Source organism: Heterodontus francisci, chromosome 40, assembly GCF_036365525.1.
Source record: "Heterodontus francisci isolate sHetFra1 chromosome 40, sHetFra1.hap1, whole genome shotgun sequence".
NCBI classification, from domain to species: domain Eukaryota; kingdom Metazoa; phylum Chordata; class Chondrichthyes; order Heterodontiformes; family Heterodontidae; genus Heterodontus; species Heterodontus francisci.
In genome coordinates, this window is record NC_090410.1 from 39,273,432 (window position 1) to 39,288,091 (window position 14,660).

Consider the following 14,660-nt stretch of genomic DNA (forward strand, 5'->3'; position numbering starts at 1 on the left):
GTGGTGACGAGAACTGGATGCCATACTCTACTTGGGGCCTAACCAGAGCTTTATAAAGGTTCAGCATAACTTCTCTGCTTTAGTACTCAATGCTTCTACTTACAAAGCCCAAGATTCTATCTGCCTTCCAAAGCACTCTCTCAACATGTCCTGGCACCATCAAAGATTGATACACATGTACCCCCCAGGTCCCTCTGTTCTTACACACTCTTTAGAACTGCGGCATTAAGTTCATATTGCCTCTCCCTATTCCTTCTGCCAAAATGTATCACCTCACACTTGTCAGTATTAAATTCCATCTGCCACCTCTCTGCTCATTCTGCTATCCTACCTATGTCCTGTTGTAGGTGGTTTATGTCATCCTCACTGTTTGCCACACCTCCAAGTCCAGTGTCATCAGCCAGTTTTGAGATTCGACTTTGTATTCCAAGATTCAAGTCATTCATATATTGTAAAAAAAGCAGTGTTCCCAGCACTGACCCTTGGGGAACATCACTGTCTACCATCCTCCAGTCTGAAAATCAACCATTTACTACAACTCGCTGTTTTCTGTCTAAAAGACAACTTTTTATCCATTCGGACACTGACTCTCCCTTTCCATAAGCCTCAATTTTGTTAACCAGCCTTTTATGTGGTAACGAATCAAACACTTTCTTAACATATAAAAAACATCCACCGCTTTCCTTTCATCAACATTCTCTGTTACTTCACCAAAAAATTCAATTCCATTCGTCAAGCAGGATCTCCTTTTTCCAAATCCATGCTGGCTTTCCTTAACTAATTGGAGCAAAAGTATCTGTTAAATATTTCTCAATTATTGTTTCAAAACTTTATCCACCACTGATGTTCAACTAAATGGCCTGTAGTTCCTAGGCACAAAAACAAGAAATGCTGGATTCACTCAGCAGGTCTGGCAGCATCTGTGGAAAGAGAAGCAGAGTTAACGTTTCGGGTCAGTGACCCTTCTTCGGGTCACTGACCCGAAATGTTAACTCTGCTTCTCTTTCCACAGATGCTGCCAGACCTGCTGACTGAATCCAGCATTTCTTGTTTTTGTTTCAGATTTCCAGCAGCCGCAGTATTTTGCTTTTATATTACTGTAGTTCCTAGGACTGTGCTCACTGTCTTTTTTGAATAAGGGTGTTATATTTGCCACTCTCCAATCCCTTGGCACATCCCCCATATCTAGGGAAGATTGGAAGATTATAACAAGCTATTCCACTATTTCCATCCCCACTTCCTTTAGCAACCTGGGATGCAGACCATCCAGACCAGGTGACTTATCTACCCGAAGCATAGCCAGCCTTTTTATTACCTCCCCTGTCTCAATTTTTACCCTATCCATTACCTCTCCTCTGTTCAGTTCTCCCGATATTTTGTCAGATTCAACTTCCTGAGTGAACATTGATACAAAGAACTCATTAACTATATTAGCCTTCCTGTGCACCTCTAAGCATATATTACTCTGACTATGGAATCACCTATAACAAGTGTATTTCTGCCCTTTGCTGCTCCCTCCTGTACAGTCCCTTTTCTATTGGTGCCATGGTCTGGACTGCACTCCTTCAAGGTCTTGTCACTCCCAGCAGTCTCCAAAGCTGAGTACTGGTTTGTGAGTAACACACATCCCTAAGACTCCTGCACTTCCTGACTCTTCCTAATATTCCAGATGACCACCCACCGACTATCCTGAACTCCGACTGCCTGTGGGGTGACCAGTTTCTGGAATGTACAATCCAGGAAACTCTCCTGTTCCCTGATTCTCTGCAGTAATTTCAGCTGCCCCTCAAGCTCGGAGTCCTGAGCTCAAGCTGAAGCAGCTGGAGATGCTTCCTACATACATGAGGCTGGAATTTGTGCTGGTGGCGGGGCTCCCAGTGTCGGAATGAAAATGCGGGGGAACCCCACCTCTGCCTTTTCATGCCCTCCGGAGCGAGACTCCGATCCTTTTAAATCAAAGTTTCAGGAGGCGAGATACCCTTCCCTTTAAAGTCTTCAAAGAGACGGGAATCCTGCCTCCAAGAACTGCCGGCTAATCAGAGGGCTGGTGGCTCAGCAGTATCAGCATCACCACCGGGAGTGGTGGCCAGTGCCAGAACTGCAGAGGACTCAGACCCAGGTCCAGCGCTGGAACTCTGGAACACAGATAGGTAAGGTGGGGTCGCCAGGGCCTTCTGAAAGCCCCAACAATTGGTGAGGGGGGGAGGGTGGTCGATGATCGTTGAGTCCATGGGGAGTAAAGCTGTACCCAGTGAGGGTTCTCCATGGGCTACAAATTGTCCACAAAGAAGGGACCGATGCCTCCAAACCCTCAGGGAGGGCGCCTCGTTTTACAAGGCATCATCCCCGTGCGGCGAAGGCTCCCCCCAACCCCGTCCCCACTGCTGGTAAGATCCCAGTGCTGGCAGGAAGAAGCCCTGAATTGGCCCTTAATAGGCCACTTGAAGGCTGCAATTGGCCTCTGGGCAGGAAGGCTGTCATCGCCCAATCCTACCCCTGGGAAGATCGCTGACCTGAGTCATATGTGGACATGTACCTGCTGTAAACAGAGAAACATTCCTGAGGATTTCCCACAGGTATTGATTCCCATCCAGAGACCCATGTGATTAGATTCCAAGAGCCCAATCTCTATAAATGGTGATGCAATCATTGGTAACGGAATAAATATTTATAATTATATATAACTTACTGGAGATGGTGGCACAATTCCTGGGAAACCATCCACAATTACTAACTGTTCCAGAAAACCCCTGGTAAGAATTCACTCTCAAGTGTTTCTTATACTTATTCTCTCGATTCCAGTGGCAGAGTGCAAATAATTCACATTTCCAGGGATCCCCACCAGAATTCCTGAATTTTAACCAGGGACCTCAGTTATGTGGATAGACGAGAGAAACTGGGATGGTTCTCCATAGAACAGAGAATGGTTAGTGTAGATTTAACAGAAACACGCAAAATTATGAGGGATTTTTGACAGAATCGAGAGGGAGAAACTGTTTCCACTGGCAGGAGGTCAATAACAGATGACACAGGTTCAGAACAATTGACAAAACAATCCAGGGAGGATATGAGGAGAAATTTTATGCAGTGATTTGAGGTGAGCTGGACTACAGTATCTGAGAAAGAAGGAAACAGATCTAATGCTAATTTTCCAAAGGAAGTGGAGATTTATCTCAGAGGAGATACGAAGGGAAACTATCACTGGAGAGTGCCAATGCAGGTCAGTGAGCACACGGGTGATAGGTGAGCTCGATTAATTGCGAGTTAGGATACGGGCAGCAGAGTTTTCAATGACCTCTAGTTTGCTCTACGTAGAATGTGAAGACCAGCCAGGAGTGTGTTGGAATCGTCAAGTCCAGAGGTAACAAAAGCATGAATGAGGTTTTCAGCAACAGATGACCTGAGACAGGAGCAAAGTCGAATGATGTTACAGAGGTGGAAATGGGCGGTCTCAGTGATGGTGCAAATATGTGGAAGGAAGGTTATCTCAGGGTCAAATATAACACCAGGTTTGTGATCAGACTGGTTAGTTTCAGATTGCTGCCAGGGAGATGTACAGAGTCGATAGCTAGGGAACGGAGTTGAGAGCAGGAACCAAAACCAATAGCTTCAATCTTTCCAATATTTAGTTGAAGGCAATTTCTGCTCACCCAGTACTGGATGTCAGATAAATAGTCTGATAATTTAACAACAGTGGAGGAGTCGAGATGGTGGTTGTGAGGTAAAGCAGGGTGTTGTCAGAGTAAATGTGAAAATGTAAGCTGTGCTTTCATGTGATGTTGCTGAGCGGCAGCATGTAGACGGGATATAGGAGGGGCCCACGGAGAGATCCTTGGGGGACACCAGAGGTAACAGTGCTGGAGCAGAGAGAAGACATTACAAGTGAATCTCTGGCTACAATCATATGGATGAGAATGGAACCAGGTGAGTGCAGTCCCACCCAGCTGGACGAAAGTGGAAAGGCTTTAGAGCAGGATGGTGTATCAACTGTACCAAAAGCCACAGACAGGAGGGCGAGGAGGGATAGCTTACATTTGTCACAGTCACATAGGAGGTCATTTGTGACTTTGACAAGTATTGTTTTGGTCTTGTGGCAGGGGCAGAATCTGATTGGAAGGATTCAAACATGGAGCTCTGGGAAAGCTGGGCACAGATTGGGGAGGTGTCAACACAGTAAAGACTTTGGAGAGGAAAGGGAGGTTTGCAAAGCTAGTGGGGTCAAGGGTTGTTCTTTGAGGAGAGGGTGATGACGGCAGATTTAAAGGAGGGAAAACACCTGATGAGAGAGAATTATCAACAATATCGAATGACATGGGGACCAGAAGGGAGCTGATCAGATGGTTTCATTCTTACTGACAAAGAAGTCCATGAGTTGTTCACACTTATTGTTGGAGGTGAGGGTGAAGGGGACAATGGAGAAGGTTTAAGAAGACTGTGTGCAGTAAAGAAAAGAAGCTGGATGTTACATTTGCATCCCAGGATCATTCTGGAATAGTGAGCAGTTTTAGCAGACGAGACTAGGACCCAATAGTGTTTTGTGTGGTCCAGCCAGATCTAGTGGTGGAGGGTTAAACCAGTTGTCCACCATATCCTCTCAAGTCTGCATCTCTTGGACTGAAAAGCGTGAAGATGAGGATCATCCCAGGGGAATGGCTAGGGTGAGAGAGAACATAGGAACATAGGAGCACAAGTAGGCCATTCAGCCCATCGAGTCTGCCCCATCATTCAAAATGATCATGGCTGATCATCCACTTCAATGCCTTTTTCCCACACTAACCCCATATTCCCCATGTCATTTGTATTTAGAAATCTGTCAGTCTCTGCTTTAAACATACTCAATGACTGAGCTTCCACAGCCCTCTGCGGTAGAGAATTCCAAAGATTCACAACCCTCTGAGTAAAGAAATTTCTCCTCATCTCTGGCCTAAGTGGCTTCCCCTTATTTTGAAATTGTGTCCCCTGGTTTAAGACTCCCCAACCAGGAGAAACATCTTAGCTGCATTTCCCTGCCTATCCATTTAAGTATTTTGGAGGTTTCAATTAGATCACCTCTCATTCTTTGAAACTCAAGAGAATACAGGTCCAGTTTCTCCAATCTCTCTTCATAGGGCAGACTCGCCATTCTGGGACTAAGTCTGGTGAATCTTCGTTGCACTCCCTCTTTGGCAATGATATCCTTCCTATGGTAAGGGGACCAAAACTGCACACAGTACTCCAAGTGTGGTCGATCCAAGCTTCTATACAATTGAAGCAAGACTTCACTCCTCCTGTACTCAAATCCTCTTGCAATAAAGGCTACCATACCATTAGCCTTCCTAATTGCTTGCTGCACCTGCATGTTACCTTTCAGTGACTTATTGACAAGGACACCCAGGTCCCTTTGTACATCTACACTTGAAATCTCTTCCAATTTAAGAAATACTCTTCACATCCACACCTCTTACCAAAGTGGATAACCTCACATTTTTCCACATGATATTCCATCTGCCATGTTCTTGCCCACTCACTAAGTCTGTCCAAATCCCCTTGAAGTCACTTTGCATCTTCCTCACAGCGCACATTCCCACCTAGTTTTGTGTCAGCCGCAAACTTGTAAATACATCATTTGGTCCCCACATCCAAATCATTGATATATATTGTGAATAGCTGGGGCCCAAGCACTGATCCCTGCGGTACCCAACTGGTCACAGCCTGCCAATGCGAGAATGACCCGTTTATTCCTATTCTCTGCTTTCTGCCTGTTCACCAATCCTTAATCCATGTAAGTATATTACCTCCTATCCCATGTGCTTTAATTTTGCTAACCAACCTCGTGTGGGGGTCTTCATCAAAAGCCTTTCGAAAATCCAAGTACACCACATCCACTGACTCCCCTTCATCAATTCTATTCATAACATCCTCAAAAAACTCCAACAGTTTCATCAAACCTGATTTCCCATTCATAAATCCATGTTGACTCTGCCCAACCAGATCATTATTATCCAAGTGTCCATTTATCACATCCTTCAGAATAGACACAAGCATTTTCCCAACAACTGATGTAAGGTTAACAGGTCTGTAATTCCCTGTTTTCTCTCTCCCTCCCAATGTTTTCATTGGGGACCAAAGCAGCAAAGGTGGAGGTGAGGATGTAGTCGAACAAATCAGTAGCTGCTGAAATGTTGTGGCAAATAGATGGCGAAAGGCTGGAGAGTTGGGACTTTGAAAGTGCAATTGTGAGTGAATTGGGGATAGTTTTTTTCCCAGGCATGATTATAGAAGGAGGTAGGGTTGGGTGTGGAAGAGGGATGTGGGTGGAGGATGATATAATGAAATGATCAGAGTTGATCTTATCTGTGAGTAAGAGGGTCAGACCAACAAGGTAACGTGAGATGACAAGATCAAGGTGGTGGCTGTGAATGGGAAGGTCATTGAAGAAGTAGCTGAAGGTGGTTGAGTCTCAGACACTATCCTAAGGAGCACCTGCAGCAATGTCCTGGGGGTCGAGATGATTGGCATCCAACAACCAAAACTTTGTGCTGGATATATCTCCAACCAGTCAAGGGTTTTCCTCTTGATTAGAATTGAATTTTACTGGAGCTCCTTGGTGCCACACTCGGTCAAATGGTGCCTTGATGGCGAGGACATTCATTCTCAACTCATTTCACTGGTCTTTCTGAAGTCAGGCACCCGTCTCCAAGATCATATAATGGTTACTGCACAGAAGGAGACCATTCGGCCCATCATGTCCATGCCAGCTGTCTGCAGAAGCAGCTCAGTTTGTCCCACCCTCTTGTTCTTTTCTCTGTAGTACTGCTAATATTTTCTTTTCAGATGATTATTCATTGCCTTTTTGAAAGCCATGATTGAATCAGCCTCCACAACACTCTCAGGCAGTTCACTCCAGATCCTAACCGCGCACTGCGTAAAAACATTTTTCCTCATAACACCGTTGTTTTTTTGCCATTCACCATAAATTGGTGTCCTCTGATTCTCAACATTTCCATCAACAGGAACAATTTATTCCCACCTACTCTGTCCACACCCCTCATGATTTTGAATACCTCTCTCAAATTTCCTCTCAACCTTCTCTTCTCGAAGGAGAACAGCCCCAGCTCCTCAGATCTATACATGTAAGTGAAGCACCTCATCCCTGGAATGATTCTTGTAAATCTTTTCTGTAATCTCCTTCCTAAAGTGTGGTGCCTGGAACTGGACACAATATTCCAATTGGGGCCAAACTAGTGTTTTATAAAGGTTCACCATAATCTCCTTGGTTTAGCACACTGAGCCCTTTTTATAAGGCCCAGGATGCCCTGTGCTTTATTAACCAATTTGTTAACATGCTTTGCCATCTTCAATGATTTGTGCACATATACGCCCAGGTCCCTTTGCTGTTGCACCCCTTTTAGACTTTTATCCTTTATTTTATATTGTCTTTCCTCATTCCTACAAACAATATGTATTGTTTCACACTTCTCTGCATTTAATTTCATCTGCCACTTATCTGCTCATTTCACCAGCCTGTCTATGTTCTGGTGAAGTCTATCACTATCCTCCTCACAATTCACAATACTTCAATGTTTTATTTCATCTGCAAATTTTGAAATTTTGCCCCCACACTCAAGTCTCGGTCATTAATATAGATCGAGAAAAGCAAGGGACCTATTACTGACCGCTACTGAATGGTGGACTGCTTTCCTGTTCAATTTTCATTTTTTTTACTTTAAACACAAACATCAGTTGTAATAACCGTCGAATCAGGTCTTTGACTTTAACAAGCTTATGAAACACAATCCAATATAAATACTCAGTCAAATCATATAATATGATTTCACATGGGTATATGATTCATTATTATTACGTTCACAATTCACTATAGGAACTCAGATTCCAGCCTGACTACATCAAACAATGGTTTACTCAAAACTCTTAGACCATTCTATCCTTTGCTCACTGCATTCCATGCACAATAACACTGGATTACAAAAAGACTATACTGCAGACTTCAGATAACATGAAGCCAAGAAGATAGACTTATATTCATCTCAGTCTCTCTCAATGACTCAGTTACCTTGGTTATATGATCCACTTAAGATCTTCAATCACATTATTACTACAGTGCCCAAAACATCATCTTCTAGACCCTCAAGACATGGATGAGTGACATTCCCATTCCTCTAGCTCCTCAATCTTGCCTTCGGTCTGCTTCGCAAAGCATCCCTGTTCAGGAGGAATGAAAGCTCCAGGAGAGGCGCACCATGCTCCCTGACGCAGGGAAGGCCTGGGCTCATATTGTCAGTGGCGGCAAGGCCTCGTGGCAGCAGCCCCCCCCTGCCACTTGGCAACGGGGGCCCAATTTCAATATGCAAAGTGTTACTTACCTTGCCACATTATGCATCATGCTGCCTCTTTGTAAACATTTCACATACTCAGCTGAACGTGCATCTCTCATGTGCCTTCCTGTTCCCCATTGATAAAAGCCGGCGGGGCAGAAATTGTCGTGCTGGAAGCCTGTGAAGGTTAGTGTTGCGAGACGGGTCTCATCTCCGCATGCGTGTGTATGGAGGTGGGAGGGGGATGGCATTGCTGGGGGGCAGTACTCTGCCGATGTGTAGGGAGGTGGGAGGGAGGATGGTATTACTGGGGGTCAGTACTCTGCAAATGTGTCGGGAGGTGGGAGGGAGGATGGTATTACTGGGGGTATAACTCTGCAGATGTGTAGGAAGGTGGGAGGAGGGATGGTATTACAGGGGCACAACTCTGCAGGCATCAAGGGAGCTCCTGCATACCCTCCCTCCGTAAAGGGCGTCACTCTATGCCATTGAATGTTGGTGTGAGTGAAGGATCACTGTCACTCCAGGAATGCTGTGTGTGGGGATGGTGGCAAAAACGGTAGGAGTTTAAAGGTTAACTGGCTGGAGGGCCAATCAATGCAGCTGCTACAATCTGAATGTGGTCATGCTGTTCCATTTTTAGTGAGAGCTTAGACGGGCAATGCCATGCGACACAACATAGTTGATGCATGAAAGCACTTGATGTACCAGCCAACATCGTTCTTTACCCTGTTGGGTACCTTTGAAGAAGTGAAGGAAGGGAGTTTAATTGAAACTTGGAAATGGGGATGGTTCACCCTATATTCATTGATCTGCTTATCGTGAGGAGCCATATGCACCACAGGCAAAACCAACAGGCCGGTGCAGCCCACATGGAAGCCCCTGGTCGTGAGCAGCCCCCAAGGATAGCTTGCCATGACAGAATGTCATGCATCTACAATTCTCGCATGACATACCCGCAGACGTTTGAGCGCCATTGTCAGAGTTGACTGCGGATGTCAAGAGAGGCGGTGACACATCTCTGTGCCCTGCTCAACGATGACCTGCAACTGATGGGCTTCGGGGGACATCCTAAGCCTGTGGCCCTCAAAGTGACAGCGGCTCTTAACTTCTACACCTCTGCATTATTTCAGGGACCCACCGGAGACCTTTATGGGGTCACACAGTCAGCAGTGAACTGCTGCCTGAGGGAAGTCACCGATGCCCTGTACCAGAGGGCCAGGAACTATGTCTGCATCAGGATGGACCCTGAGAGCCAGGCCCAGTGGGATTCCCACAGGTGCAAGGGGTCATAGACTGCACCCACGTGGCCATCAAGGCTCCCGCCAGTTGACTAGCTGCATACGTAAACTGAAAAGGCTTCCACTCCCTCAATGTGCAGCTGGTATGTGATCACTGGAAATGTTTCATGCAAATCTGTGCCCACTTTCCAGGCAGCTGTCATGAAGCCTTCATCCTGCACCAGTCCCAGCTGCCATTGCTATTCACTGAACTGGCTCACATCGAGGGGTGGCTTCTTGGAGACAAAGGATACCCCTTGCAGACATGGCTCCTGACCCCAGTGAGAAACCCCACCAGTGATGCAGAGGAGAGATACAACTCCATCCACGGCGCTACAAGAGCCACCATTGAGCAGGTGATCAGCATGCTGAAAATGTGCTTCTGCTGCCTGGCTAGATCGGGTGGTGCCCTACAGTATGAACCAGAAAGGGTAGCTCGTATAGTAGCTGTTTGCTGTGCTTTGCACAACCAAGCATTCAATAGGGGGGAGGCCTTGCAGGATGAGGTGAGACGTGAGCAGGACTCCTCCTTGGATAATGAGGATGTAGAGGATTTACAGCAAGAAAGGTCCGTGGGAGGACAGAGAGCATCCAGACACCACATGCAGGACGAGCAGTGAGCAAGGGATGCACAGCAATGCCTTATTTATCAAAGGTTCTCCATGCTATAGAAATCACCATGTGCTCTGCAAGCCACACAGCACCCTCATTCACCTGTTGTGCAGCAGTCTGTATCAGCAACATCTTTGAATCCACCATTACTCACAACATTTAAGACGTATTTAGATGAGCACTTGAAACGCCATAACGTACAAATCTACGGGCGAAGTGCAGGAATATGGGATTAGAATAGTTGGGTGCTGGATGGCCGGCACAGACATGATGGACCGAAGGGCCTGATCCTGTGCTGTATAACTCTATGACTCGATGAATCTATTACTAGCAGCTGCAGACTGAGCCATTGTCCATGTTACTGCATCCGTGGAGATGTACATGAGTAATACAGGCATGGCAATGATGTTATTCCATACATTGGCAGTTCTGAAAGGCCAATGATGTAAAGGGAGGAGACACGATCGGTACATGCTGGCACACTTCATTCACACAGTAAAAATGACACACACACGTTAGTGAAAATGTAACTTTTTACAGTGTACTGTCACCCATACAAACCCATTTGTGTCACAGTGTTTATTTGAAATGCTTGTGGGTGCTCCTTTGTGGTGTCACCTCTACACCAGCCGCCTGACTGGAGGAAGGCTGCTGATCTGATTGCCCTTTGGCTGTGGATGACTTTGGCGGTCGTCGTCTGCTCACACGAGACCTGGAGAGCCCTGGATGGCTGAATGGCCTCCTTCTGTGCTGTAATTTTTCTATGCTTCTCTGCTGGGGGAATCCTACATCAATGCAAAAATCTCCTCAGATGTCGTGGCTGTTGGAGTTTGATTCACCAGCAGAGGGGAGGAGGGACCGGTGTCCACATTGGAATCACCTTGAGGGAAGACCCCAGATATGGCACGCAGGCTCCCCTCCTCCATCTCAGGGCTCGTTTGAACCCGTCTGCTCTCCTGGGGTGGACGAAGGGCAGTAACAGTCTCCATGCCCTTGGTCCCTCTCTCGCCTAACCACTGATTTGAGGATCTGATGCCCTCGGCGAGGGATTGCAGGTTAGTGCATATTAATGGAATCTGCCTCACCTGGAGGGCTTACGTTATCTCCGAAGATGAAGCCATGAGCTCGAAAGCCTGGGACATGGCAGCTGTCATGGCCTGGATAGACTCCCCCCACCCTTGTCCGGTCAAGGCTGCGCATGGCCTGTGGCAGCTTGACCAGATGTTGCCAGGACTGCTGCTGCAGCTCCAGGATGCCATGTGCTGTTGACACCAGAGGGTCATCAGTAGCCTGGGGCTCAGCATGGGCCCTGGCCACCCACAGCCCTCCAACTGTCAGTGGTCTCGGCTGTCTCAGCCTCAGTCAGTTGCTCAGGCACCTGTGCAGTGCTCTCACCAGCTTGTGACCCAGACTCTAAGGCTGATCGGATTCCCATTGACGTGAGTGTATCTGTGCTGGTGGAAGGTGCTGGAGTGTCCTGGGACACTGCTTCCTCGGAGGATGTCGCTTCCTCTGAGGTGCGGGAGGAGTCCTGGACTGGTGGGATCAATTCGAAACATTGACCTGCAAGATACAATGTGAAGAGCACACTGTCGGTCTTAATGGTGCACATGTAATGATTACGACAGCATTGTCTCAAACAGTAAGATTTTCACAGTGATCATTGTGTATATCAAACAGCTGTCTGTTCTCCCAGAACACGAGCTCAGTGTAACTGACTGAACTGTCCACATGGATAGATGCAATTTCCGGGGCCTCCTCCTCAGCCTGTGTCAGCAGTCGGACATCTGACACTCCTCCATCAGACCTATGTGCCTCCTGAGCATTGTGAGCCTTCTTTGTCTGATGGAGCAAGGAGGCAGATATTAAGCATGGCACATCAACAACATGACAAATGTCACAAGAATGGTACTGGGCCCAAAGGTGGGGAAGGCTCGGTCTGCACTACTGAGTGAGCCTGATGGCCATGCTCTGAGCAGCAAACAAGGGTCAGTACTTTCAGACATTCATCCATTGATGTCATATCATTTCTCCCTGCCCAACCTCCCTGTCTTTGGCATGGCAGTGGCACACATGTGCTACTCTGTGTGGGGACACCCAGGTTCAGTGAAGGTTCGTGAAACAAAGTGCCACTTACTTTTGCTGAGCGAATCAGATCGCTCATCCTCTTGTGACACTGCACCCAGTCACGCCGGATGGCCCCATGGCTACTAACCTGCTCTGCCACCTCCAGCCAGGCTGCCTTGGTCAGGCGGGAGGGCCTCTTCTTATCATCACTGGGGAAAAGGACCTCCTGCCTTGTCCACACACCTGGAGGAGGGTGAGCAGGGAGGTATCGCTGAACCATGGGGCCACCCTGGATTGCCCCTCTGCCATGTCCTTCAACTCCACTGGTCAATGCACAGTCTAAATAATTTAAGTTGCAGCTACAAGGTTATTTTATCAGCAGATGAAAGTAACCAGGGCTGCCTGCCCTTTAAATCGGGCCCCAGCACCTGCTCCTCATCCGACCTGACGCCGATCACGGTGCTGGGAATCCCACCCCCTCCACGTCATTTGCAGGTGGGAGGGGGGCATGCGCATCGTGTATATGATAATGAGCCGCCACACTCAATATCACAGCGGCTCCATAACGGGCGGTCTGCCCATTTTTAAAGCTCGTTGCTGAGATTGACGGCGAGCTGGTAAAACTCAGCCCATAGTCTGCTGATCCCACAAACAAACCAAGACATTTGAAATTCAGAGGCAGTGTGAACTCACATTTCCACAGGGAACTCCACTGTATCCCTTCCTCCAGTCCAAAAAAACAACCGTTCATCATTACTCTCTGTTTCCTGTCACACAGCCAACTTTCTATCCATGCTCCCACAATCCCTTTTATTCCATGGGCTTCAACTTTGCTGGTAAGAAAATTTTGTACCAGTTTATTAAATTTTTAGAGCACAGATTTGTAAAATCTAACTTCTATGTATTGACTTATTTTGATTGTTTTTTAAAAAATACTTTTGAAGGAATTTGAACATCAACCCACAGCGACAGGACTGGGCCAATTATGAGGTCATCATCAGCAGTGAGGTCATCCCCTGGCAGGTCACATGACAGCAGGAGCCGCAAGGCATCACAAACAGATTTGTGACTGGATTAAAACCCAAAATCCTGTCACAATGGCTTTTCAAACAAAGATGTTGTTGCTTGAAAACACAACAGTTAAACTTTCTGTCTGATTGTGAGGAGAACTCGGGAAAAATTTACAAAACGTAATCCTTCAACAAAATATTCAAAAACCATCTGAATAGAAATCCTATGAAGAAAGGACGAGTTCGAGATATTGTCAGGATAAAGTAAACTGTTCAAACAGATTTTATTGAACTGAGTTGAACAGAACAAGCCAATGAAGAACAAGTAAGTAAACTTGGTAATTTTTATTAAAGTTCAGTTTGTTCAGAGTTTGAATTTAATGAAAATAGAATTCCAGTGAAAAAGAAATGATTATTAAAGATAAACTTCTACATTTGGAACAATAAAGTGAAACAATTAAATTCTGAACGAGAGTGAACCGAAAGGGCTCAAGGTCAGAGAGACTGCGAAACAGAGTGAATTGTGAAAAGAGTGAAGTCTTTAAATGTGGATTTGTTGAGAGTGGGAATTAGGTGCAGAGGGGGATGGAGCTGCTGTGTAATTTAAACCAAGGGACAACAGTAAAAGAGAAGGAGGGAGAACCAGAGGACTCTAAGTGAAAAAAGCTGTAAATAAATCGACAGTAAAATATTCATCCATGGGCCATGGGCATCACTGGCAAGGCCAGCATTTATTGTCCATCCCTAATTAGCCTTGAAAAGCTGGTGGTGAGCAGCCTTCTTGAACCACTGCAGTCTGTATGGTGTCAGTACACTCACAGTGTTGTTAGCAATGGAGTTCCAAGATTTTGACCCATTGCCAGTGAAGGGACTGTGATACAGTTCCATGTCAGGAAGATGTGTGACCCAGAGGGGAACTTGCTGGTGCTGGTGTGCTCAAACAGGCTGCTTTATCCTGGGTGGTGTCAAACTTCTTGAGTGTTGTTGGAGCTGCACTCATCCAGGCGAGTGGAGAGTATTCCATCACATTCTTGACTTGAGCCGAGTAGACAGTTGACAGGCTTTGGGGAGTCAGGAGGTGAGTTACTCACCGCAGGATTCCCAGCCTCTGAACTGCTCTTGAAGCCACTGGATTTATAGGGCTGGTCCAGTTCAATTTCTGATCAATGGTAACCCCCAGGATGCTGATGGTTGAGGATTCAGAGATTGTAATGCTGTTGAATGTTAAGGGAGATAGTTAAATCCTCTCTTGTTGGAGATGGTCATTTCCTGGTATTTGTGTGTTCCGAATGTTATTTGTCACTTATCAACCTGGATGTTGTCCAAGACTCGCTACCTGCAGGCATGGACTGCTTCAGTATCTGAGAAGTTGCCAA